Source organism: Bubalus bubalis, chromosome 13, assembly GCF_019923935.1.
Source record: "Bubalus bubalis isolate 160015118507 breed Murrah chromosome 13, NDDB_SH_1, whole genome shotgun sequence".
NCBI lineage: Eukaryota > Metazoa > Chordata > Mammalia > Artiodactyla > Bovidae > Bubalus > Bubalus bubalis.
Window position 1 is genome coordinate 62,053,011 of NC_059169.1, and position 26,959 is coordinate 62,079,969.

Here is a 26,959-nt window from a genome sequence, read left to right on the forward strand (position 1 = left end):
TGAACTAAGCACTAGATCCAGAAAATTCCACATAAATGAATATTCACAGTTAAAGCCGCTGCTGCACATAAATGTGTTCTATAAATTATAATGTGATAGAGGGTGCTGTGATACTAGGTATACTAAATATTTCAGTGATTTTTGGTGGAATTTCTGCCCTTCCCATTAGCTATTAAAAGTCAGTAAATAAGAAATGACTAGAATTAAGGACAAAGTTGCTATACCCTAACTTTCTCGTTTTGCTTTTTGGTAGACACCAGGCTTTTCCAAAGTCCTTTAGCATCTTGCCAGATTCTTTTGTTCTTCTAAATCCTCTACCAACTCTATTCCACCCATATTGCGCTGTTTATTTAATACAAATATATACAAATAAACATGGTCATCTCATTTGTGGAAATTTTTTCTCTTCAGTTAATTCTGTCAAATCGTGACTATGTCACTGCATTTACTTTCAGTGAAAAAAGTGTGCTGTGCACTGTGAGTTTTATCCTTGCACATAATTGAAATACAAATATTTTTGGAGAGGTTTTATGTTCATAGCTGAAATTATTTCTAAAACTTTTAAAAAGTTTAGAATGTTTGCTCTGATGTTTGATGAAAAATAACTGATATACCCTTGATTTGCAAATTAATATTGATTAAATATCAATGATTAAAAATCATTAATATTGATTAAAGATCAATGAGGACTTCCCTGGTGGCTCAGGAAAGATGGTAAAGGATCTGCCTGCAATGCTGGAGACCCAGGTTGGATCCCTGAATTGGAAAGATCTCCTGTAGAAGGGAATGGCAACCCACTCAAGTATTCTTGCCTGGAGAATCCTGTGAATAGAGGAGCCTGGCCAGTTACTGTCCATGGGGTCTCAAAGAGTGGGACAGGTCTGAGCCACTAACGCTTTGACTTGAGAAGATCAGTGAAGACAACTGAAATGCTACTTTGGCAATAATTCAGTAAAGTTTTTATGAGTCAAAAGCGATTTTAATAATGGCCTTGAAGTAAATAAAGGAATGAATTCATTGTGAGCACGCTGCATAGAAAACTTCTTGATACAACATAGGTTCCTGAAAAAGGACTAAGGCTATTGCTGTGGAGTAGTCTGGTGAGGAGAAGGAAATGGCAACCCAGTCCAGTATTCTTGCCTGGAAAATTCCATGAACAGAGGAGGCTATTCTAATACTAAGAATTAAACAAGACTTTAATTGTTTTAATATACATTGTACTATACAACTGTTAGTCTATCTTCAGTTACACAAAAAATATATGATGACCCTTAGGGTTTTAAAAACATAGTTAAAGTGATAGCTAACTCACATAAATTTTCCAAAGCAGAACCAACATTTTAATACAATGAAATAGCCAGTAAATCTCAAAATGTGGATCCCAGCATGGCTTCAGCATCACTTGGGAATTTATTAGAAATATAAATTCTAGAGCCAAATCTCGACCCTAATGAATCAGAAACTGAGGGGAGAGCCCACGTTTTAAAATGTAAAAATCAGTGTTTTTTCCCTAAGTTCTTCAAGCTAGCCTGATGGGTGTCAAAATCTGAGAACCACAGAATTAGATAAGATATTGAAAGTTTAAACAGAAATTCAAGCCTCTTGGAATTAAGAAATAACCATAGTGTCTAAAAGAAAACAAAGACTACAGAAACAGATTTCTCTGAATGAATACTGTGAAACTCCTCTGTGTGAAGAAGATACTGTGCTAGACGCCTGAGGATTATTAGTGAACAAAGGGGTAGAAATACAGCTCTCACTGAGTTTTCATTTTAATGGGATTATGTAATGCTGCTCTAAAAATATTCTGGCTAGATTTTTTTTATTCTATGAGCAAGACTTTTATTAAATAATTTAGAAAGTGGAAAAGGAGAAATCAAAAGGAAGACTACAGTAAAGATAAAAGCAATAATAGTAAAAGTGTTAGAAAATGGGGAGGAAAAGGTCAAGAAACCACAAAATAGTAAATGTGGAACATCCCATAAAGATTAGAAGTGATGGAGGAGTTATAACATGTAGAAAACATGTTAAATGTGCACATATAATTTATTGCTATCAAATTTGAAAATCATGAAGTGGATGATTTCTAGGAAAATAAAAAACTACTTAAAAATCTAATGGTATTCTACCAATAACAAGAAAATATTTTTTAAAGTTATCCAGTAATTACTTCCCCCAGCAAAGGATCCAATTCTAGGTAGTACTGGTGAAATCTTTTATCCTTAAGAGAAATAAGTAAAACCACATATAGAACATAAAGAAAATATAGAAAGCTACCCATTTCAATTTTTTACTTTAAAAAATTTTTAATTGAAAGATAATTGCTTTGCAGGATTTTTTTTTTTTTTTTTTTCTGTCAAGCATCAACCTGCATCAGCCATAGCGGATTATACATATGTCCCCTTCCTCTTGAACCTCCCTCCCATCTCCCTCCCCATCCCACCTCCCCATTTCATTTTACTAAGCAAATAAAATCAGCCTACTAAATCCTTGAGAAAAAAGCATAAAAATTACATACCCACTCTCACTTATGATTATGCATATGTGTAATAGCACATAGTTTATTAAAAGAATAATTTACCATGGCCTGAAAGGGTCTGTTCTTTGACTATAAGTATGACAGTTTGTATTACTTTTCACAAATATTCATTCTCTGTTCCCCACACTGTTGAAGGAGTTTATTTCTATACCTCATTGATGCTGTGCTTGACCATGTGACTTGCTTTGGCCAGTGGAATCTGAATGGTTGTCAGATTAGCCATTTTCAAGCACAAGCATTAAGAACAGTTGCATGATTCACTCAGTCTCTCTGTATTACCCCCTCTCCTATGATTACTCTTGCTCCTTCAGCCTGAATGCAGGGAGAAGACAGTGGAGCATACCTACAGTCAACCTGCAGGCTGTAACAGAGCTTGCAGTCCACTGCCTTAATATAACATGTGGTTTGTTTGTTTTGGTTACTGCAGCAGAAGGTAATAAAGATGTTTCAGTATCAAGGAATGTATTGATATCACATTGTATCAATAGGTAAAATAAGAAAATCCTGTATAATTTTATTCATTGTGTTTACAAAAGTCATTTGGGAAAATTCTGTGCTTAATTCTTAAATATTTTTCCAAAAGCATAACTTAGAAGGCTAATTCCTTCGTATGTTAGGATGTCTATTTCAAACCAACACCCATTTTAACCTAATTTAAAAGTAAAATACTGTCATTCCCTTTAAAAGTGGGATACATAGGGAATTCTGCTCTCACCAGTTTTACGTTGAAATGTCCTGCAAATTCAAGAGAATGTAATAGGAATGTAGTGGGTGAGAGAAAGTATTATTAACAGAAGATATGCTAGTTTAACTTGGAAGTTGAAATGACTTACTGAAGATGGTTAATGATGCCAGTTGGGAGAACACGCCCTTGCTGCTATTTGTTAACTAAGTGACTCTGGGCAAAACTGATTCTCTCCTTCACTATCTTCACTTAAAAACTTGAGAGAAAGATATTAGGTCTTAATATCAGAATTCAGGTAAAGGGTTTTGTTGACTGTGATACTCCATCTTTAGTTAATATTAGGTTCATTTTTATAGTCTGACTTATTTCTGAAGACCCACATTTGGAGATAACCATGTTTCTTCCTCAGAAATGTACATGACACAACTGTGGCTGTGGAACTTTGCCAGACACAGGCTTCTTAACTAGGGAAAGAAGAACCATCAAAAGTAGTAACGAATGAAGGTTAATACTGTCATATATTTGCAGTTAAGACTGGCGTTCTGCACAATATAATGGACTTTCAGTATATAAGATTTCTGATAGAGAAATTCATAAAGAAATGGAAGTTGTAAAATCAAGATTCTTTCTTGTTCTTGTGGAATAATAATGGTTAGGTATTTGTAAAGGATGCTGTCAATGTTTATTCATCCCCTTCCTGCCTCCCTTATCTTTTTCTTTCTGTACTTTTATTTCTCACTTTTTTGTTCCCATTAGGAAAATTTCTTATAAAAAATTTTTAAATATTCTGGGTTTATGGGTCTATCAACTTCCACATGCTTACATTATATTCCTTGGTAATGAGTTAGATATTTAGTCCTACTTCTTACTTGAAGTAGACATTTGGTGATTGATCATGTGAAAAGAGAAACAGACTTATCAAAGCAACACCCAGCTAGATGAAATCATCCTGCCTCTCATTCAGGTCTGTAGGGCACCATTGAGTATATAAGTTAACATGAGATAAGATAGCTTGTGTAAAGAAATCCTAATGTTGCTCCTTTAGCCATAGATACCAGTGTATAAATTAGGATACTATGTTGCTCTTTTAGAACTTTAAATAAACTGAACTTGATACTTTAAAATTCAGACTTGACTTTAGGCATTTTACTGACTTGTGATTATTTCCAAGAAATGATTATTTCCAAGTAGCACAGTACTTCTCCACAAATCTAGGGGGCAGTGGGGGGGGGGGGGTGGAAATCTCCTTTTGAAATATCACATAATATTGCTCAAAAATGTTTTGAGACCTGTAGCCATTAGTTTTATGATGAGCTTATTCAGGGGAATGGTTTCTTGCTTTTTTGAAGCTTATGAATTTAAATTCTTCATAAGATTTACTATTTTATTATTTGGTATACTTCTGGCATCCAGTCCCATCACTTCATGGGAAATAGATGGGGAAACAGTGGAAACAGTGTCAGACTTTATTTTTTTGGGCTCCAAAATCACTGAAAATGGTGACTGCAGCCATGAAATTAAAAGATGCTTACTCCTTGGAAGGAAAGTTTTGACCAACCTAGATAGCATATTCAAAAGCAGAGACATTACTTTGCCAACAAAGGTTCGTCTAGTCAAGGCTATGGTTTTTCCTGTGGTCATGTATGGAGGTGAGAGTTGGACTGTGAAGAAGGCTGAGCGCTGAAGGATTGATGCTTTTGAACTGTGATGTTGGAGAAGGCTCTTGAGAGTCCCTTGGACTGCAAGGAGATCCAACCAGTCCATTCTGAAGGAGATCAGCCCTGGGATTTCTTTGGAAGGAATAATGCTAAAGCTGAAACTCCAGTACTTTGGCCACCTCATGCGAAGAGTTGACTCATTGGAAAAGACTCTGATGCTGGGAGGGATTGGGGGCAAGAGGAGAAGGGGACGACAGAGGATGAGATGGCTGGATGGCATCACTGACTGGATGGGCGTGAGTCTGAGTGAACTCCGGGAGTTGGTGATGGACAGGGAGGCCTGGCGTGCTGCGATTCATGGGGTCGCAAAGAGTCAGGCACGACTGAGCAACTGATCTGATCTGATACTTTCTTCAGCATGGTCATTGTCTCATTCATCTTTGTAATCCTTAGTACTGGGCCTGTGTCTACTATATACTGGGTGCTCTGGAAATATTTTTTTGAACTGCTATTATGTTCTTTATTGGAAACTCAAAATGGGGTGCTTTGGGAAGTTTCTTTATATTATTATGTCTTATTTCCCCAAAAGAGCACCTGCATTTTTCAGCTAAAAGAAATCTCATTTAAGCACAAAACATGACATTCAGATACACCTTAGCTTTGGCAGGATTTGAGTACAATTGGAATACAGTAAAGCTAGTGAAGTCACTCAGTCGTGTCCAACTCTTTGCGACCCCATGGACGGTAGCATACCAGGATCCTCCATCCATGGGATTTTCCAGGCAAGAGTACTGGAGTGGGTTGCCATTTCCTTCTCCAAAGGATCTTCCCAACCCAGGGATCGAACCCAGGTCTCCTGCATTGTAGGCAGACGCTTTACCGTCTAAGCCACCAGGGAAGCCTGATCAGAGAATAGAGGAGTTAAGGTACTTCAAAATATCATGTAATTGGTATTATGGACTAAATGTGTTCTCCCTGAAATCATATGTTGAAGCACTAACACCCAGTGTGAGTGTTAGGTGGTGAGGCCTTTGGGAGGTAATTAGGTTTAGATGAGGTCATGATGGTGGAGTCCCCATAATGGTATTAGCTCACGTAGAAGATGATGAAGAGACACCAGAGCCTCTTCTCTCTGCCATATAGGGACACAGGAAGAAGACAACCTTCTATGAACGTGGAAGAGAACCAAAGCTGCTGGTGCCTTGATCTTGGACTTCCAGCCTCCAGAACTGTGAGAAATTCATGTCTATTGTTTAAACCACCCAGTCTATTGTATTTTATTCTGTAAGCCTGAGTTACATGTGGGCATTATTTTCATGTTCTGGGAGCTTGATATAAAGTATTAAGACTGTTACTGACATTGTAGGTAATATCGTGAGTTGGTATATATTTATTTACCTGTCTACTCAACTGCATCATAATGTAACATTTTTGAAAGTATTTTATATATAAATTTTTTCTCTAACAGAACTTTACCTTGGTTTACAAACTTAAATTCAAATTTATCTTGAAAAATGTCAAAACAGTCTCTCTATAGACTGTTTCAAAGCATAATATCTTAGGGAAACAGGAAATTTTTTTAAAGGGAAAAGGATTAGCCTTCAAAAGAAGAAAGGCCTGGGTTGGTTTGTTTTTTCCACGGAATCTAGTTGACTGAAAAAAATGGGAAATGCCACCTGAAAATGTGGGAGAACTGAACATAATAACTTGGGAATATTGGACCACAAGAAAGGGGTCCTTTCAGGCATCATTAAAATTGTTGCCAGGTGAAACTGAACAAATCTTGGCAGCAACAACCCAGAGAGAACCAACCCCTTTAGAGAGTATGTAAGTAAAGAATCATTTTGTGTACACAAGCTATCCACCATTTAAAAATTCTTAAAATCCCTGATTACTTGTCTTAATATATATGTATTTCAGAATCGGTAATATTATCAGGTAAGTTTTAGCTTTATATTTTTATGCTTTGGTTAGAATGAAAAGATTTGGGAATACCAAATCAGAGTCCTTCAAATAAAGCCCCACACAGTTTAAAGCAATCTTGTGTTTAGTTTGAGTTTTTTCCGTCTCTCTTTTGCAGTCTGTTGGTAATAGTTCCACAGGCTTGCATTCTTTGTATGGATGGCATATTTTTCTCAGTGCCTTCAGTGCAGGCATCAATAAGCTTGGAAAAGTGTTATTTCTCTCCAAGGCTACTGTTGATGCCACTGCATTAAAAAATGCTGAAGAATCTTGTCTTTGTGTTACTTTCTTACCTCCTTAACCTTTTTCAGTTTCTTCTTTGAGTTTGCTATAGAAGTTCATAGGTTTGTAAAGTTATTAATCCAAATAAACTTAGAAGGATTTATTTGTGTGTGTTGGGGGGTGTCTGGATTTCTGACAGATAGACGTTAGCTTTGCACAAAGATTAAATCCTGAATGTTGTTAATTTAAATTAAAAAAGAAAAAAATGATCTATAGAATTTAGAGTTCAAAGTGAAAGTTAAAGTCACTCAGTCCTGTCCGACTCTTTGTGACCCCATGGACTATACAGTCCATGGGATTCTCCAGGCCACAATACTGGAGTGGGTAGCCTGTCCCTTCTCCAGGGGATCTTGCCAACCCAGGGATCAAACCCAGGTCTCCCACATTGCAGGCGGATTCTTTACGAGCTGAGCCACAAAAGCCTTTGCAAAAAACCTGAACATTTTTTTTGACACACTGATGAAAAATTATTTACTGAGTTCTTTTTTTTTGTTCTACAACTGTTTGCACCCAAATAGAAGGTGTTTTTCCTTTGAAACTGTATATGTAGTCCTTGTGATTACTGCCGGAAATATTCTTTTTTGTTATTTTTAAATTTCAATTCTTAGAAATGCCTCTTTTCCTCCATTACATTTTTTTCTATTTTTAAAATGTCTTTGTAAATGACTTTAGATGTGTATTACAAATTGGACTTCAGAGGTCTGTGCTGGCGTACCTGACTGAAAGTCTTGATTGCCTCTTCCAGTGTATCAAGTTTAATTAATAGCCATGAAAACTTCAGCCTGCTCTTCATTTTAAATTCTCCTAAATGAGTTGCTTTTCAGTGGTGCTAGCTAATCCCTTGTAATCCAAAGTCATCAAAAAATCATATGATAACGCTTTTTGTATAATACAGAAATAATTTACAGCATTAGTCAAACAGTTTCAAAGGTGTCATTATTTGATAATTACCCCACCCCAGGGCCATTATTGTACTACATAATGTGACTAATGCTCTGTCATTTTTTTCTGTTGAAACTACAGCCGCAAATTGAAGAGTAACACATTCTGGCCTTTGGTTTTCTCAGTCAGCCTGAAAAAATTGATTGTCTTTTTCAACTTTAGCAGCTTAATATCTCACTTCAGGCTTTGTTGTTGTTTTTTTTTAATTCATAAATATATGACGGTAACAGTGGAGATAACATTTCTACTGCTATCTGAGGATAATAGATGAGTTATATTCTTGAATGCTGTTTGGTTCCAAACCTCATTTCCTTGTTACGTTTTAGCTGTGAGATCTAGAGCCAGTGTAAATTTTGGGATTAATGTATGTTAGTGGTGATTTTTTTTAAGAACTATGTCCAAATTTAGAAAGTCAAATCTTCATATTTATTTCAGCTGTTTCCTGTGGGCTTGTTGTTTTTTTTTAAACTGAGAAAGTTCTGTCATCAGTGATTTTCTTAGTAACCCTGCCCCCAGGTGACTCACACCTTTGTTTATTCTTCAGTGTGGCTACATATACCTTTTAGCATATATGGCCTTATTTATTATTCTCTTTCCCTAGAACAACCTTTTTCCATTTCCATGTGTTCATTGTCAACACTTAAGCACAGGTCATATGGCACTTCCTCCATGATACCTTTCTGGATTCTCCACAAAAAAACAATAAATCTCTTTTTTCTTCTGAAATGATATGGTATATACTTTTAACTTCTCATGCTCAATAATTAGGAAAAGTACACCTAATTAATAAAATGTGCACCTCTAATTCTCCAGAGTTCAGGGATCCTGTCTTATTCATTCTGGAGTCCTAAAAAGCTATCACTATATATTTGTTAAAATAAATGAACTATGTATATAGCAAAACAATGTTAATTTTATGGGTAAAAGGATAAATTTAGCTCAGTTGACTCATTAAAAAAATGAAATTGTGTTTTGCAAATATATGATTAAAAATATCAATAATTATAAGTAAAATTGTATACATTTTAGAGGATTTCCTAGCATGATAGTTGGAAGTTGAGAAGACAAAAACAACCAAGGAAATCCTTGTAACCAAGAATCACATTGAGCATAAGTGTTGCAGGAGCTGTTAAAAATGAACAGGGTAAAATACTGCTAAGGTATTTTTTTCCCCACTTTTTTTTTTAACAGCTTTGTTGCTTTTGGTCAAGTTAAAAGATTTTTAAAAGGTGTATTTTGATGAAGTAGGTAATCTATTTGAATATGTTAAATGGAGGGCTATACCACTAAAATTTAAAGAAAGCAAATTACCCGTGGATTCTGGAATCTTTGCATACCACTGTGATCAATGACCTGAGCCTCCTAACCCGGAGATGGAGAGCACATGAAACCATCAATTGCCTATAGGCACCTACAGATTCTCACTCAACCCAAGATCTGCCTCAAAAGCAGATCAAAGAATTATGTAATTAATAGACATCATTATTGGCAACTCACAGCCAGGGATTTAATTCAAGACACCCTAGCTGTTCCCTTCTCTTTCCTTCTCTAATAATAACCTTCTTAGTTATTCATCCTTCAGGACCCAAATCAATGCCATTTCTTGGGAAGGCTTTGCCATGTACATTAAATTACTTTCTCCTTTGTGCTCTTAAAGCACTTGTCTCTATATCTATTATAGAATGTACCATAATTCTTACAACTCCTCATTAACTGCCTAGATAGGGACTAAGTAAAAGAGATTAAAGTACAGGTTAAGCCACTAGCACAGTTTCTGTTATTTCTGAAGACCTGTATAAGAAAAGATTTTCTCCTTTCAGTATAATCATAGCGCTTCATTTTCTGATCAACATTCTATCCTTTGTTTTAAGGCTGCTCTCACTTTCATTTCTGTGGAACCTGCAAAGGAGAGCTGTGGAAGCTCATATTATCAAGGGCCAGAACCCCCATGCCTCATGAAAATTATTTGTCAAAGTAACCTGGGAGAAGTGAGAAATTTGCCAGGTCAGTGACACCTAGTTTCTCAACTGGACATCATTAATACAATTAGGCACTAAAAGGGACACTGCCCTCACGTACTACCTGTTACTAGGCAATCCTTGCAGTATCTGAAATTCCATCCATCCACAGTCTGTTTCTCATCTCCTGTACCTTATAGCAGGCCTGCAGTCACTTACCATATTATATAGGTTCTAGCGTGTACACTAAATAATTTTGTATTTTGTTTTCAGTTTTCAGCTTCTCAGTTGTCTAATTTGATGGTTCAGTAATTTCTTATTCTTGTACATCTGAAGTAAGCCATTGAGTGCCCTTCCAGTATTCCCACAGTGCATTTCTAGAGCTTTACTGCACTGATCAGCTTTTCACAAACTATTTAAGCTTCATTTGGTCATCATTTAAAGATTTATTGCTGAAGCAGAATGCTTACACCCTGCCTGCTACCTACAACAATCAGTAATATTTTTTGCTCCAAGAAATAAATACGAAGACTTTTAAATAAAACTCCTCTAACAAATATTCTGGTAAGAATAATAAACACAAAATAAGATTGAAAATGGCTAAAATGTAACTGGAGAGCACAGTGAAAAATGAGGACATCTTTGTGAAAACCACGATTAGTGACCCAGGGAAAATCACGTGCAGTGTAAATAATAAACTGTGGCAAAATACTATACAAAAAAGATGTTTGTGACTCAGATCACCATGATGGTGTGATAACTCACGTAGAGCCAGACATCCTGGAATGCAAAGTCAAGTGGGCCTTAGGAAGCATCACTATGAACAAAGCTAGTGGAGGTAATGGAATTCCAGTTAAGCTATTTGGAATCCTAAAGGATGATGCTGTGAAAGTGCTGCACACAATATGCCAGCAAATTTGGAAAACTCAGCAGTAGCCACAGAAGTGGCTGGAAAAGGTCAGTTTTCATTCCAGTCCCAAAGAAAGGCAATGCCAAAGAATGCTCAAACTGTTCCACAATTGCACTTATCTCACACACTAGTAAAGTAATGCTCAAAATTCTCCAAACCAGGCTTCAATAGTATGTGAACTGTGAACTTCCAGATGTTCAAACTGGATTTAGAAAAGGCAGAAGAATCAGAGATCAAATTTCCAACATCTGCTGTATCATCAAAAAAGCAAGAGAGTTCCAGAAAAACATCTACTTCTGCTTTATTGACTATGCCAAAGCTTTTGACTGTATGGATCACAACAAACTGTGGAAAAATCCTCAAGAAATGGGAATACCAGACCACCTGACCTGCCTCCTGAGAAATCTGTATGCAGGTCAAGAAGGAACAGTTAGAACTGGACATGAAACAACAGACTGGTTCCAAATTGGGAGAGGAGTACGTCAGGGCTGTATATTGTCACCTGCTTATTAACTTCTCTGGAGTACATCATGAGAAATGCTGGGCTGGATGAAGCACAAGCTGGAATCAAGGTTGCCAGGAGAAATATCAATAACCTCAGATATGCAGATGACACCACCCTCATGGCAAAAAGTGAAGAAACTAAAGAGCCTCTTGAAGAAAGTGAAAGAGGAGATTGAAAAAGTTGGCTTAAAACTCAGCATTCAGAAAACGAAGATCATGGCATCTGGTCCCATCACTTCATCGCGAATAGATGGAGAAACAATGGAAGCAACGAGAGGCTTTATTTTTCTGGGCTCCAAAATCACTGCAGATGGTGACTGCAGCCATGAAATTAAAAGATGTTTGATCCTTGGAAGAAAAGTTACGACCAACCTAGACAGCATATTAAAAAGAAGAGACGTTAATTTGTGCCAACAAAGGTCCATCTAGTCAAAGCTATGGTTTTTCCAGTAGTCATGAATGGATGTGAGAATTGGACTATAAAGAAAGCTGAGCTCCGAAGAACTGACGCTTTGAACTCTGGTGTTGGAGAAGACTCTTGAGAGTCCTAGGACTGCAAGGAGATCCAACCAGACACTCCTAAAGAAAATTAGTCCTGAATATTCATTGGAAGGACTGATGCTAAAGCTGAAACTCCAATACTTTGGCCACCTCATGGGAAGACCCTGATGCTGGGAAAGATTGAAGGCGGGAGGAGAAGGGAACAACAGAGGATGAGATGGTTGGATGGCATCACCAACTCAATGGACATGAGTTTGAGCAAGCTCTGGGAGTTGGTGATGGACAGGAAAGCCTGGTGTGCTGTAGTCCATGGGGTCACAAAGAGTCAGACATGACTGAGCGGCTGAACTGAACTGTGGCAAAATATAACAAGTGACAGTACGTAAAACTTCACGAGGTGGAATCAGCTAGAGACTATAAATCAACAGGAGGATTAAAGCTTGGTAATACTTAAACAATATGGGATTTCATAGAAATAGTGGTCAAAAGGGAAAATGACCAAGCTATAATTGATAAAACTTAATATGGACAAATCCAGGAATCAGATCTTCATTTAATTTATATAGAAAAGTGATAGCAATAGATCATTCCAGAAAAGTTGAAATGAAAAAAGACAAAAGTGAAAATGGCTCAATTGCATTGTGTAGAGAATTGATCTGTTGGCTAAATTAGCTTCATAAAATTTGCTCTGGCATATTTTTTCTTCAAAATCAGCATACTTCTGACTGAAATATTTGTACTTACTAACACAGGGTCAAAACATCCCCAGTGTCAGAATAGCTGTGTCAAATGCTCTGTGCACATTTCATGCTGGGAGTCCCTTTTCTCTTAAAATTACTGATGCTTTGCTTAGAAGTCAGTGTATAGGGCCATGCATCACTAACTGTTAATAAAATATTAAAATGTGTTTATGAGCTTGCATTTCTTTAGGAAATGAGATTATTTTTAAAGATATTGTTATTTAGGAATTTTCTGATTTTCCCATCACTTAAATGAATATTTGAGATATTTTAAAGCATAAGGTGTTAGGGAGAAAATGCTTGGGAAACTAAACCAACTTTGTTGAACAGACATTATTAACTTAGAGGTGTTATTCCTGAATAGTTGTTCCCAGTCTCTTTGCAGTATGGAATCTTTTATCATTATGTGTGTTTTTATGGGGACTCCTGCCATCTTGCTTTCATACTTAGAGTAAATCATCATAAAGACAAAGAGAGGAATCTTGGGCTTGCAGAGAGGGTAGTAAATAGGTATGAAAAACCTTGGATGAACTTTAGAAATGCCAGTGTTGAGCGAGGGCCTGATTTGGTAGCAGTGATAGGTAAACTACCATGTAGCTCACTGGGGCCAAATGACTTTTGTAAAGTTCTGTAAGGTGATTAGCACACTTCTGGGACAATTATTTGTAATAAAACTCTAGAAAAAAAAGAGCTTTGAAGCTTTTCTTAAATATTTCCTAGGGATAGCAAGCATTTAATAGAAATAGTATATACCAGAGGTCAGCTATCAACTAATTTCACTTGTTATCCAGTCTAGTTTTGGTGTGGTGTCCCCTGTCTGAACAGGGCTGCTATCCAGCAGCAGGCACTAAATGATTGAGTAAGAATTAGTTTCTTGGGTTGTTGAATATATCAGAAAGTCCCAGCATATGAATGGGGAGATTAAAGAGGGAATACACTAAATCTATCAGTTCGGTCACTCAATTGTGTCCAACTCTTTGTGACCCCATGGACTGCAGCATGCCAGGATTCCCTGTCCATCACCAATTCCCAAAGCTTGCTCAAACTCATGTCCATCGAGTCGGTGATGCCATCCAACCATCTCATACTCTGTCATCCCCTTCTGTTTAGTATATTTGTAAGGCCTGGACATAATTTATAGAATTTTCATGTAGCTATATACTTATCCAAGGGAGATTTGTTAACATATTTCAAAAATATTCATTAATATACATATATACACACACACAGTTATACATATGTATGTATATGTGTGTGTTTATCCAGCTAATGATGATCAGTTGTTCCCTAATTACTGTATGGTTGCTTTCATATCAGATCAGATCAGATCAGTCACTCAGTCATGGCCGACTCTTTGCGACCCCATGAATTGCAGCACACCAGGCCTCCCTGTCAATCACCAACTCCCGGAGTTCACCCAGACTCACGTCTATCGAGTCAGTGATGCCATCCAGCCATCTCATCCTTTGTCGTCCCCTTCTCCTCCTGCCCCCAATCCCTCCCAGCATCAGAGTCTTTTCCAATGAGTCAACTCTTCGCATGAGGTGGCCAAAGTATACTTTCATATATGTCTGTATAAAATTCAGAATAAACTGAAGAAGAAATATATTTGAGCTTTACTTTTGGAGAGAATTATTCTAATGACTTAATAAGCTAAGAAATTGAGTTTTCCTATATATCTACTTTATCATTTTTTAACTACCAATAACCATTACTGTGTTAACAGAAATCACAATTATAACTGGGTAAGAGAAAATGAATATGGGAACTTCCCTTTTGGTAAACTAGCCATTCTGGTTTAACTGAGTGTAAACAGCACCAGGCACTAATAATTGAGTAAGAGTTAGTTTCTTGAGTTGTTGAATATATCAGAAAGCTCCTGAAAGACCTAAGAACCTCGGCTTCTAAGAATAAAAGAAAAAAACAAAAACTCATGCTTCATGAAAAAGCTCCTGGGTGAACAGATCAGGAACATAAGCTATCAGTAATACTAGCTTAACTATCTAAAGGACTTAGAAAAAGCAGCCCAGGGTGGACAACCCAAAAAGGCTGCTGAAGCATCCAATGTGTCAGGTAAAGAGACAGTATCTGAAGGTAACACAGCAGGTCTTCCCACCCAGCAGGTCCCAAAGTCAGTTACGAATCTTGATCTTCTCTGTTTGACAGAAGCATGCTTGCCTTTTCATCTCAGATCCTAATCCTCATTGTTGTGCATGCAAATCTGTTTTACATTATTTTAAAAAGAAGCTTATTTAGCATTAGGTCTAGAAATTTTACATATTGAAGGTGGGGAGAATATTAAGTTATATACATGATGTATTAAATGATTGACTTAACAGAAATACAAAGGATCATAAGAGACTACTATCAACAATTATATGCCAATAAAATGGACAACGAGGAAGAAATGGACAAATTCTTAGAAAAGTACAACTTTCCAAAACTCGATCAGGAAGAAATAGAAAATCTTAACAGACCCATCACAAGCACGGAAATTGAAACTGTAATCAAAAATCTTCCAGCAAACAAAAGCCCAGGTCCAGACGGCTTCACAGCTGAATTCTACCAAAAATTTAGAGAAGAGCTAACACCTATCCTGCTCAAACTCTTCCAGAAAATTGCAGAGGATGGTAAACTTCCAAACTCATTCTATGAGGCCACCATCACCCTAATACCAAAACCTGACAAAGATCCCACAAAAAAAGAAAACTACAGGCCAATATCACTGATGAACATAGATGCAAAAATCCTTAACAAAATTCTAGCAATCAGAATCCAACAACACATTAAAAAGATCATACACCATGACCAAGTGGGCTTTATCCCAGGGATGCAAGGATTCTTCAATATCCGCAAATCAATCAATGTAATACACCACATTAACAAATTGAAAAATAAAAACCATATGATTATCTCAATAGATGCAGAGAAAGCCTTTGACAAAATTCAACATCCATTCATGATAAAAACTCTCCAGAAAGCAGGAATAGAAGGAACATACCTCAACATAATCAAAGCTATATATGACAAACCCACAGCAAACATTATCCTCAATGGTGAAAAATTGAAAGCATTTCCTCTAAAGTCAGGAACAAGACAAGGGTGCCCACTTTCACCATTACTATTCAACATAGTTTTGGAAGTTTTGGCCACAGCAATCAGAGCAGAAAAAGAAATAAAAGGAATCCAAATTGGAAAAGAAGAAGTAAAGCTCTCACTGTCTGCAGATGACATGATCCTCTACATAGAAAACCCTAAAGACTCCACCAGAAAATTACTAGAACTAATCAATGACTATAGTAAAGTTGCAGGATATAAAATCAACACACAGAAATCCCTTGCATTCCTATACACTAATAATGAGAAAACAGAAAGAGAAATTAAGGAAACAATTCCATTCACCATTGCAACGGAAAGAATAAAATACTTAGGAATATATCTACCTAAAGAAACTAAAGACCTATATATAGAAAACTATAAAACACTGGTGAAAGAAATCAAAGAGGACACTAACAGATGGAGAAATATACCATGTTCATGGATTGGAAGAATCAATGTAGTGAAAATGAGTATACTACCCAAAGCAATCTATAGATTCAATGCAATCCCTATCAAGCTACCAACAGCATTCTTCACAGAGCTAGAACAAATAATTTCACAATTTGTATGGAAAAACAAAAAACCTCGAATAGCCAAAGCAATCTTGAGAAAGAAGAATGGAACAGGAGGAATCAACCTACCTGACTTCAGGCTCTACTACAAAGCCACAGTTATCAAGACAGTATGGTACTGGCACAAAGACAGAAATATAGATCAATGGAACAAAATAGAAAGCCCAGAGATAAATCCACGCACATATGGACACCTTATCTTCGACAAAGGAGGCAAGAATATACAATGGATTAAAGACAATCTCTTTAACAAGTGGTGCTGGGAACTCTGGTCAACCACTTGTAAAAGAATGAAACTAGAACACTTTCTAACACCATACACAAAAATAAACTCAAAATGGATTAAAGATCTAAACGTAAGACCAGAAACTATAAAACTCCTAGAGGAGAACATAGGCAAAACACTCTCTGACATACATCACAGCAGGATCCTCTATGACCCACCTCCCAGAATATTGGAAATAAAAGCAAAAATAAACAAATGGGACCTAATTAACCTTAAAAGCTTCTGCACATCAAAGGAAACTATTAGCAAGGTGAAAAGACAGCCTTCAGAATGGGAGAAGATAATAGCAAATGAAGCAACTGACAAACAACTAATCTCCAGAATATACAAGCAACTCCTACAGCTCAACTCCAGAAAAATAAATGACCCAATCAAAAAATGGGCCAAAGAACTAAATAGACATTTCTCCAAAGAAGACATACAGATGGCTAACAAACACATGAAAAGATGCTCAACATCACTCATTATCAGAGAAATGCAAATCAAAACCACTATGAGGTACCATTTCACACCAGTCAGAATGGCTGCAATCCAAAAGTCTACAAGTAATAAATGCTGGAGAGGGTGTGGAGAAAAGGGAACCCTCTTACACTGTTGGTGGGAATGCAAACTAGTACAGCCACTATGGAGAACAGTGTGGAGATTCCTTAAAAAACTGGAAATAGTCATGCCTTATGATCCAGCAATCCCACTGCTGGGCATACACACTGAGAAAACCAGAAGGGAAAGAGACACGAGTACCCCAATGTTCATCGCAGCACTGTTTATAATAGCCAGGACATGGAAGCAACCTAGATGTCCATCAGCAGATGAATGGATAAGAAAGCTGTGGTACATATACACAATGGAGTATTATTCAGCCATTAAAAAGAATACATTTGAATCAGTTCTAATGAGGTGGATGAAACTGGAGCCTATTATACAGAGTGAAGTAAGCCAGAAAGAAAAACACCAATACAGTATACTAACGCATATATATGGAATTTAGAAAGATGGTAACAATAACCCTGTGTACGAGACAGCAAAAGAGACACTGATGTATAGAACAGTCTTATGGACTCTGTGGGAGAGGGAGAGGGTGGGAAGATTTGGGAGAATGGCATTGAAACATGTAAAATATCATGTATGAAATGAGTTGCCAGTCCAGGTTCGATGCACGATACTGGATGCTTGGGGCTGGTGCACTGGGACGACCCAGAGGAATGGAATGGGGAGGGAGGAGGGAGGAGGGTTCAGGATGGGGAACACATGTAAACCTGTGGCGGATTCATTTTGATATTTGGCAAATCTAATACAGTTATGTAAAGTTTAAAAATAAAATAAAATTAAAAAAAAAAATAAATGATTGACTTAAATATAGTGAATAATCGTATATGATGTTATATCAATGTTATTCTTTGTCAAAAAGCAAGAAGAGCAATGTGCTGCTTCCCATTCATATCTCACTGGTAAAAGTGTAAAATGGTCAAATACTTTGAAGAACAGTTTGACAATATTAAATATGACCATGTGTGCTAAGTTGCGTAAGTCTTGTTTGATTCTTTGCGACCCCATGGACTGTGTCTCACCAGGTGCCTCTGTCCATGGGATTGTCCAGGCAAGAATACTGGAACGGATTGCCATTTCCACCTCCAGAGGATCTTTCAGACCCTGGGATCGAACCCACGTCTCTTGCATCTCCTGCATTGGCAGGTGGATCCTTTAGTACTAGTACCACCTGGGAAGCCCTAAATATGACTGTTCAGTTCAGTTCAGTCTCTTCAGTTGTGTCCAGTTCTTGGCAACCCCATGGACTGCAGCACACCAGGCCTTCCTGTCCATCACCAACTCTAGGAGTTCACTCAAACTCAAGTCCATCAAGTCGGTGATGCCATCCAACTATCTCATCCTCTGTTGTCCCCTTCTCCTCCTGCCTTCAGTCTTTCCCAGCATAAGGGTCTTTTCCAGTGAGTCAGTTCTTCACATGAGGTGATCAAAGTATTGGCATTTTGGCTTCAGCATCAGTCCTTCCAATGACCGTAAACATATATATAAATGTCATGACATGAGCTTATGCAAATTCATAAGAAAAACACCATTTCCAGGAAGCCTTCCCTGAATCCCCTGTCTGGGCTGATTAGGTAAATTATTTATGAATAAAGAAGAGCTTATATTTAAAAATAAGACATTTTGAGGATTTAATACCTTTACATGATTAAGTCATGAAGTTAGAGGAGAGTGGCATTAAATGAGAAAGTGAATAGAAGGCAATTTCAGCATATAAAGGTAACATCTCAATTAGAAGAGGAAGATTTAAGAAAAAGCCTGCATCAGTCAGGAAATGATACTTACAGCAAGTATTTCATCACAAATTTAAAATTTAATGGATTTACATTATTTGACTTTGAAACTATAATATACAGTATGCATATACCAACTATTTTTTTGTCCTGTATTTGGTTATGATAAAATGGAAACAATAAATTATCAACTAAACTTTGAGGCAGAGATATTAATTTTCCTTTTGATTTAAGAGATTAGAATACAGATAAAATAAATAAATAGAGTTACTCTTCTTATGTTAAAATTTTGCTATCCAAAGAAAAAAAATAAGCATGTGGCTGTTTTTTTCTAACCACAAGTTTAATGTAAAGAATATTCTGTTTTATTGGCTCTTTAAGCTAGGCCTCCCTCTAGGTGCATCAATAAAGAGATTAGTGAACGAGTATGGGATAGGAAGTGACAGTTTCTAAAATCCAGCTACCCATTCTCAAGCACATGTTACATTATTTGAGGATATGATTTTTCTATCAATTAGATGGTAATACCATTCATCTTGGCACAAAATAAGCAAAATTTTGGATTGTATCAAGGTACCAATAGATGATTTAAACTTATAGTTAATGTTACCAGTTTTATCTCCATATAAAAGCATGCTAATGACCTCTCCCCCACTTTTCTGAACTAGAGTATTATAATGTATTAAAAGGGAATGTAGAGGAGCCATACTTCAAACATTTATAAGAAGCATACCTATGTAATTATGTAACAACTCATCACTAAATGGATTACTTTTTCTTCACTTTTGCCCTTATCTAATTTGTTTCCAAAATGTTTACTGAAATCTCTTCATGATGCATATCTTTCTTCCTTATTAGACCGTAGGCTGTCGACTTAATTTAAGGGAATGCTCCTGACTTAGATTCCTATGGAAGAGTTTCATAGAGGGGCAGCTGTGGGAAAACATAATCCCAGCTATTCCTCCTCCCGCACTTTCAAGATCTGTTACCTCACACATATTGAGTCCTCCATTAAAAGCAAGGGTTATAAAGCCATGGTTGGGAAAAAAAAAACACAAAAACCATTATGCTGGGTTTTGTTCAGGATTTGTTTTGGAATTTTCTTTGAAGCTTTAACTGAAAGATGTTTAGAGAGACATGGCTCAAGGGAGGATATATAAATACTGTCTTCTACTGTTCCTGTGGTAGTAAATGATGTGCTCCCATTAGATGATGCTTCTTAACATCATTCATGATGCTCCCCCAGGCGTCCAGAGATTTGGAGGCATTGCACTGCACCTTGCTCTTGGTATCCCTAAGGAGGAATCCTTTGGTGGAGGTTCCAGTCCCCATAGATTGGCAGAATTTCTAGTCTGATGTCTGATAGCTCCTTCTGTGCACTTTTTAAAGTTTCTGGGCATTTAATAGATACATAAGGGAAGACATCTGCTTCTCTCTGAAGAGCTCAGATTCCATTCTGATGAGTATTATGCATTAAGGAATGACAAGTAGAATTACCTTCATTTTTGGTTGGCTTGGCAATTAAAATTCACATTACATCCCATCACAATTACCCAGGTGAGAAACTCTTCACAAAATGAACCAAATTCTTTCAACCCCTAAAATCTATATCACAAATTCAGCTTATTTTAGGGTTATTTTGCTTTTGAGAATGAACAAAATTTCCAATGTATTGGTAGTTAAAAATTAAGTGTGGTAGCTGACTGTAGTGCTTGTATCTTTCTGCATATTTTGTATTATTTATTAGTTACACAACTCAGATACTGAGCTTGCTCCCCAGTCAGAGAGACCTGGGCTATGCTCCTTGTTTATACTATACCACATTCTTGCCCGCTGTTGTCAGCAGTAATTTTGTGTTCAAGTTCACTAACTCTCAAACAGAAACTTGAACAGATTCTAATGCAGGGAGTGGTACGTTATACCCTTTCCCTCTTTTCATGAGAGAAAGATGCTATGCAGGAATCCAGAAATGAGACGTTACGTGGTCTATAACAAGTGCCTGCCAGCCACAGAAATAATCCGCTTACCTTTTGTAGTGTGACTATGTGTTGTGAGAAGGGTAAAATTTAAGAAGACCTAGAAATATTCTTCTTCTGGGAATTAAGAGCATGGGAGCTTATGAGAACAGGGAAGGTAAAAAACCCAGTGCATAGATGGTTGAAAAAGAAAATAACAAGAGGGAATATTAGACCAATGACTGGAGGGTCTTAAGTCAGCAGCCTAGGAAATATTAATTAAATTTAACAGCATAAACAGAGATGAATTTTTGTATATTTGCTCAAATAAACAAGCAACGTGAAATATCTCACTTTTGCTTCCCTTGCCTGCAGAATAATTTCTTAATCTTCAGTTTTACGTTGTCCCTAGCTTATCTTTCTGGATGCTAGGTTTTCCTTCATATAATGCAACTTCTTCAAATGACTCTGGGTTATAAACCACTTCTCTAAATACCTTCTCTACTATTTTCTAAATGTAAACTTTAATGTACTAAATGACCCAGGACATATATCCCATTTCTACATTATTGTAACAAAGAATCATGGCTTTGTAGCTTCTGTTCTTTATTCCTTTCGGTCTCTATAGTGAAAAGTGATGGTTATGGGTGTTCCTGTTCTAATTACAAGAATAATCTAGACTACTACAGCTCCAGTCAACCCTTGAGAAGCCTAAATAATGCATCTATGTAAGAAACAGCTCATTAGCCATAAATGTTAAAAGTATAAAGTACAGTGTGTATCTATATATAAAAAAAGTTAACATTTAAATTCACATAAAGATTATAGAGTTCTCTGGGAAATGTGTGCTCAAGTGAAGTATCTGATACTGTACATACTAACCTATTTACTTATAAATCTTAAGTGAATGTCTGTGAGGTCAGTACTTCATTGGATCCATGCTTTATATACACAGTAAGTCCTAAAGAAGAGTTTCCCAGGTGGCACTAGTGGTAAAGCATCTGCCTGCCAATGCACAAGATACAGGAGACATGGGTTCGATCCCTGGGTCAGAAAGATGCCCTGGAGAAGAAAATGACACCCCACTCCAGGATTCTTGCCTGGAAAAGTCCATGGACAGAGGAGCCTGGCAGGCCACAGACCATGGGGCCCCAAAGAGTCAGACACGGCTGAGTGATTGGGCATAGAGCACAAGTCCTAAGGGGAGCTTACTGGTCAATTTATTCTATTGAATAAATAATATGTATTTTAAGAGTTTCAAAAAATACTTTGAGATATATTTTATTTTTCTTTATTTTTCATATTTTTTCTAGGGAGTTTTCTCTTTTGCCCCCATAATAAAAATCATGTAGACAAAGTATCTATTCAAATTAGCAACTTTAGCCTCTTTTTCTAAGATAACACCAAATTAAATGGAAAATTTTGCCTCTTGATCCGTTGCCTATTTTTGTTGCTTCATGGTCAGAATGCCCTGCAGTAGCACAACAGAAAGAAAAAAAAGAAAAACTTTGAAGGGATCTGAGCCTAGAAAGATTTTAGGTAGCACTTATCAAACAGCTACAAAAATATGTAACACCTTGTAGAATTTTTATATGAAAAAGAAAACCAATAGGATGAAAGGATTCTAATGCTAACTTTTGAACTAACATGAAATAAATTCAGTTTCATGAAATTACAAACCATTTCCACAGTTAAATAGATTGCACTTAATTTTGGTTCACGTTTATTAATTTTCTCTCCCCATCTAGTCTGGAAAAGCTTTGAAGGGAGGAACCCTATTTTATAAAAGATAAAGATACCAAATAATGAAATTAATTTATATATGTGGCAAATGAAAATCTGTCATATTATAATTATGCATCCTACAGTTTATCTTGAGGCAAGCAAACAAAACAACATATACATGAGTTAATTCTACTCAGCAATAACAATTTTATTTCACCAAAACAACAGGCTAAAGTCAGTTTTCCCCTGAGCACTTTAGGAAAAAATAGAGTATTTATTCCACTATAAAAATTACAAAACATTTGTTAAAGTCCCCGTAAGACTAGTGGCTGAAAAATTCGTCTGTCTTCATGTATGCAAAAACCCTTGGTTTTCCTGAAAGTCACTACATGTCTCTGATAACAATTATGGCAACAGATATTGGGCATGCTTTGAAGTAAATAGGTATTCTGGAGTAAAAGAAGATAATCTATGAATTGTACATTATAAGAATATTAAATATAACTGAAGTAGATTGTTCTTTTATTAGTTCAAAGTAGGAAACTGGATTCAGAAAATACCTATATTTAGGACACCCTCTGGCCTGGCTTTTTACCTTTCTCTTAACCACCAGTGTCCTGGAACCCTGCTCTTAGGCATCTGTTTCCCAAAGCATATTGTATATAACATTGGTGGGCAAGAACAATAGTTTTATTATATATCTAATCACAAACTGGAATCTAGATTGCTGGGAGAAATATCAACAACCTCAGATATGCAGATGAAACAACTCAAATGGGAGGAAGCAAAGAGGAACTAAAGAGCTTCTTGATGAGGGTGCAATAGGAGAGTGAAAAAGCTGGCTTAAAACTCAACATTCAAAAAACTAAGATCATGGCATCCGGTCCCATCACTTCATGGCAAATAGAAGGGGAAAAGGTGGAGGCAGTTACAGATTTCCTTTGCTTGGGCTCTAAAATCATGTGGGATGGTGACTGCAGCCATGAAATGAGAAGATGACTGCTTCTTGGCAGGAAAACTATGACAAACCTAAACAGTGTGTTACAAAGCAAAGACATCACTTTGCCAACAAAGGTCCATGTAGTCAAGGCTATGGTCTTTCCAGTAGTCACGTACTGTTGTGAGAGCTGGGCCATAAAGAAGGCAGAATGGCGAAGAACTGGTGCTTACAAACTGTGGTGTTGAAGAAGACTCTTGAGAGTCCCTGGGACAGCAAGGAGATCAAACCAGTCAATCTTACAGGTAATCAACCCTGAATGCTCATTGGAGGGACTAATGCTGAAGCTAAAACTTCAATGCTTTGGCCACCTTATGTGAACAGCGACTCATTGGAAAAGACCCTGATGCTGGGCAAGATTGAAGACAAAAGGAAAAGAGGGATGAGATGGTTGGATGGCATCAGTGATGCAATGGTCATGAACTTGAGCAAACTGCGGGAGATGGTGAGTGATAGGGAGGCCTGGTGTGCTGCAGTTCATGGGGTCATGAAGAGTCGGACACTACCTGATGACTGCATAACAACAAAATATGCCTTAGAGTAACAAACTTCAACACAGCTTGATGAAATTTTGTTGAATCTTTTTCTTTGAAAGGCATTTATAAAGAGCATTCTTAGTGATTTTGTTATCTTTTAATGCTTTAATAGCTAACTTGAAACCATTAGCTGTCTGATGGCACCTAGATGGACTGATCTTTAAATTAGTTCTTTCAAGTTGTCACTTCAGTTCAGTCGCTCAGTCATGTCTGACTTTTTGCCACCCCATGGACCGAAAGACGCCAGGCTTCCCTGTCCATCACCAACTCCAAGAGCTTGCTCAGACTCCTGTCTCTTGAGTCGGTGATACCATCCAACCATCTGATCCTCTGTCATCCCCTTCTCCTCATGCCTTCAATCTTTCCAGCATCAGGGTTTTTTCCTGTGAGTCAGTTTTTTTGCATCAGGTGGCCAAAGGATTGGAGCTTCAGCTTCATCATCAGTCCTTCCAATGAATGTTCAGGACCGATTTCCTTTAGGGTGGACTGGTTTGATCTCCTTGTTGTCCAAGGGACTCTCAAGAGTCTTCTCCAATACTGCACTTTGAAAGCTTCCAAGTTCTATTATTCAGTAAAAGCAACACCCAGCATTTCTGAAGGATTTAACATTTTACAAAAGTCCTTTCAAATACATTTTATCATTAATCCTTATCACAGTCCTGATTAATACGTATAATTATTTCCATTTCTTTAATTACAGACACTGATTCTTGATTACCTGATTTGCATAAAGTATGACAAGTGTATGCAGCACAGACCTTGGATTCAGACTAAACTGAACCAAGTCCACCTACAGGATATTTGGTCATGACGCTGGCAGTCATGATGGTGAAAGCCTCTACTCTATGGAAAAATAAGCTCAGAGTAAAATGGGCAGAGATCTCTTCAAGAAAATTAGACATACCAAGGGAACATTTCATGAAAATATGGGCACAATAAAGGACAGAAATGGTATGGACCTAACAGAAGCAGAAGATACTAAGAAGAGGTGGCAAGAATACACAAAACTACAAAAAAGATCTTCACGACCCAGATAATCACAATGGTGTGATCACCAATCAAGAGCCAGATATCCTGGAATGCTAAGTCAAGTGGACCATAGAAAGCATCACTGTGCACAAAGCTAGTGGAGGTAATGGAATTCCAGTTGAGCTATTTCAAATCCTAAAAGATGATGCTGTGAAAGTGCTGCACACAATATGCCAGCAAATTTGGAAAACTCAGCAGTAGCCACAGAAGTGGCTGGAAAAGGTCAGTTTTCATTCCAGTCCCAAAGAAAGGCAATGCCAAAGAATGCTCAAACTGTTCCACAGTTGCACTTATCTCACACACTAGTAAAGTAATGCTCAAAATTTTCCAAACCAGGCTTCAATAGTACATGAACTGCGAACTTCCAAATGTTCAAACTGGATTTAGAAAAGGCAGAAAAATCAGAGATCAAACTTCCAACATCCGCTGGATCATCAAAAAAGCAAGAGAGTTCCAGAAAAACATCTACTTCTGCTTTATTGACTATGCCAAAGCCTTTGACTGTGTGGATCACAACAAACTGGAAAATTCCTCAAGAGATGGGAATACCAGACCACCTGACCTGCCTCCTGAGAAATCGGTATGCAAGTCAAGGAGGAACAGTTAGAACTGGACATGAAACAACAGACTGGTTCCAAATCAGGACCAGTACGTCAAGGAAAGGAAAAGGAGTATGGGAAGGAGTACGTCAAGGCTGTATATTGTCCCCCTGCTTATTTAACTTATATGCAAAGTACATCAGGAGAAATGCTGGGCTGGATGAAGCACAAACTGGAATCAAGGTTGCCAGGAGAAACATCAGTAACCTCAGATATGCAGATGACACCACCCTCATGGCAGAAAGTGAAGAGGAACTAAAGAGCCTCTTGATGAAAGTGAAAGAGGAGAGTGAAAAAGTTGGCTTAAAACTCAACATTCAGAAAACTAAGATCATGGCATCTAGTCCCATCTCTCCATGGTGAATAGAAGGGGAAACAGTGAGAGACTTTATTTTGGGAGGGCTCCAAAATCACTGCAGATGGTGACTGCAGCCATGAAATTAAAAGACGCTTGCTCCTCAGAAGAAAGGTTATGACCAACCTAGACAGCATAGTAAAAAGCAGAGACATTACTTTGCCGACAAAGATCCATCTAGTCAAAGCTATGGTTTTTCCAGTAGTCATGTATGGATGTGGGAGTTGGACTATAAAGAAAGCTGAGCACTGAAGAACTGATGCTTTTAAACTGTGGTGTTGGAGAAGACTCTTGAGAGTCCCTTGGACTGCATGGAAAACCAACCAGTCCATACTAAAGGAAATCAGTCCTGAATATTCATTGGCAGGACTGGTGCTAAAGCTGAAACTCCAATACTTTGGCCACCTGATGCGAAGAACTGACTCATTTGAGAAGATCCTGATGCTGGGAAAGATTGAAGGCAGGAGGAGAAGGGGACGACAGAGGATGAGATGGTTGGATGGCATCACCGACTCAATGGGCATGAGTTTGAGTAAACTCTGGGAGTTGGCAATGGGCAGGGAGGCCTGGTGTGCTGCAGTTCATGGGGTTGCAAAGAGTCGGATATGATTGAGCAACTGAACTAAACTGAACTTAAGATGGGCTTTCAGTTTTTAAAAGGTTTTTCCCTCATAAATACTACATTATGAAATATCAGCTGTTTAATATTGTTGTACTTAAAAAATCAAGAGGCTCATCAGGTATGAGAAGGGAGGGAGTCTGTGTGTTTTCCTATATCTAAATTTTACCTGAATAAAACAAGAAGGGAATTATTAATAACCAATAATGCAATGAAGCAAAAGGATA

At 37.3% G+C, this 26,959-nt stretch overlaps 1 protein-coding gene and 1 long non-coding RNA gene across 13 annotated transcripts in view; one reads left to right on the forward strand and one right to left on the reverse strand.

Annotated features, from left to right (window-relative positions):
- Positions 1-26,959, reverse strand: part of STARD13 (StAR related lipid transfer domain containing 13) — a 482,949-nt gene that overhangs the window by 376,286 nt on the left and 79,704 nt on the right. The gene's annotated exons all lie outside the window — the stretch shown is intronic.
- Positions 1-26,959, forward strand: part of LOC102403942 — a 59,477-nt gene that overhangs the window by 1,471 nt on the left and 31,047 nt on the right. For 6 of the 9 annotated variants that reach the window (XR_003102738.3, XR_003102734.3, XR_003102741.3 and 3 more), the window contains exon 2: positions 6,026-6,113. This is a non-coding gene — a long non-coding RNA (uncharacterized LOC102403942). Of the gene's footprint in view, positions 1-6,025; positions 6,114-9,939; positions 10,073-26,959 lie in introns of all 9 variants that reach the window. The other 3 variants (XR_003102737.3, XR_006544154.2, XR_006544155.2) reach the window with 1 other exon arrangement.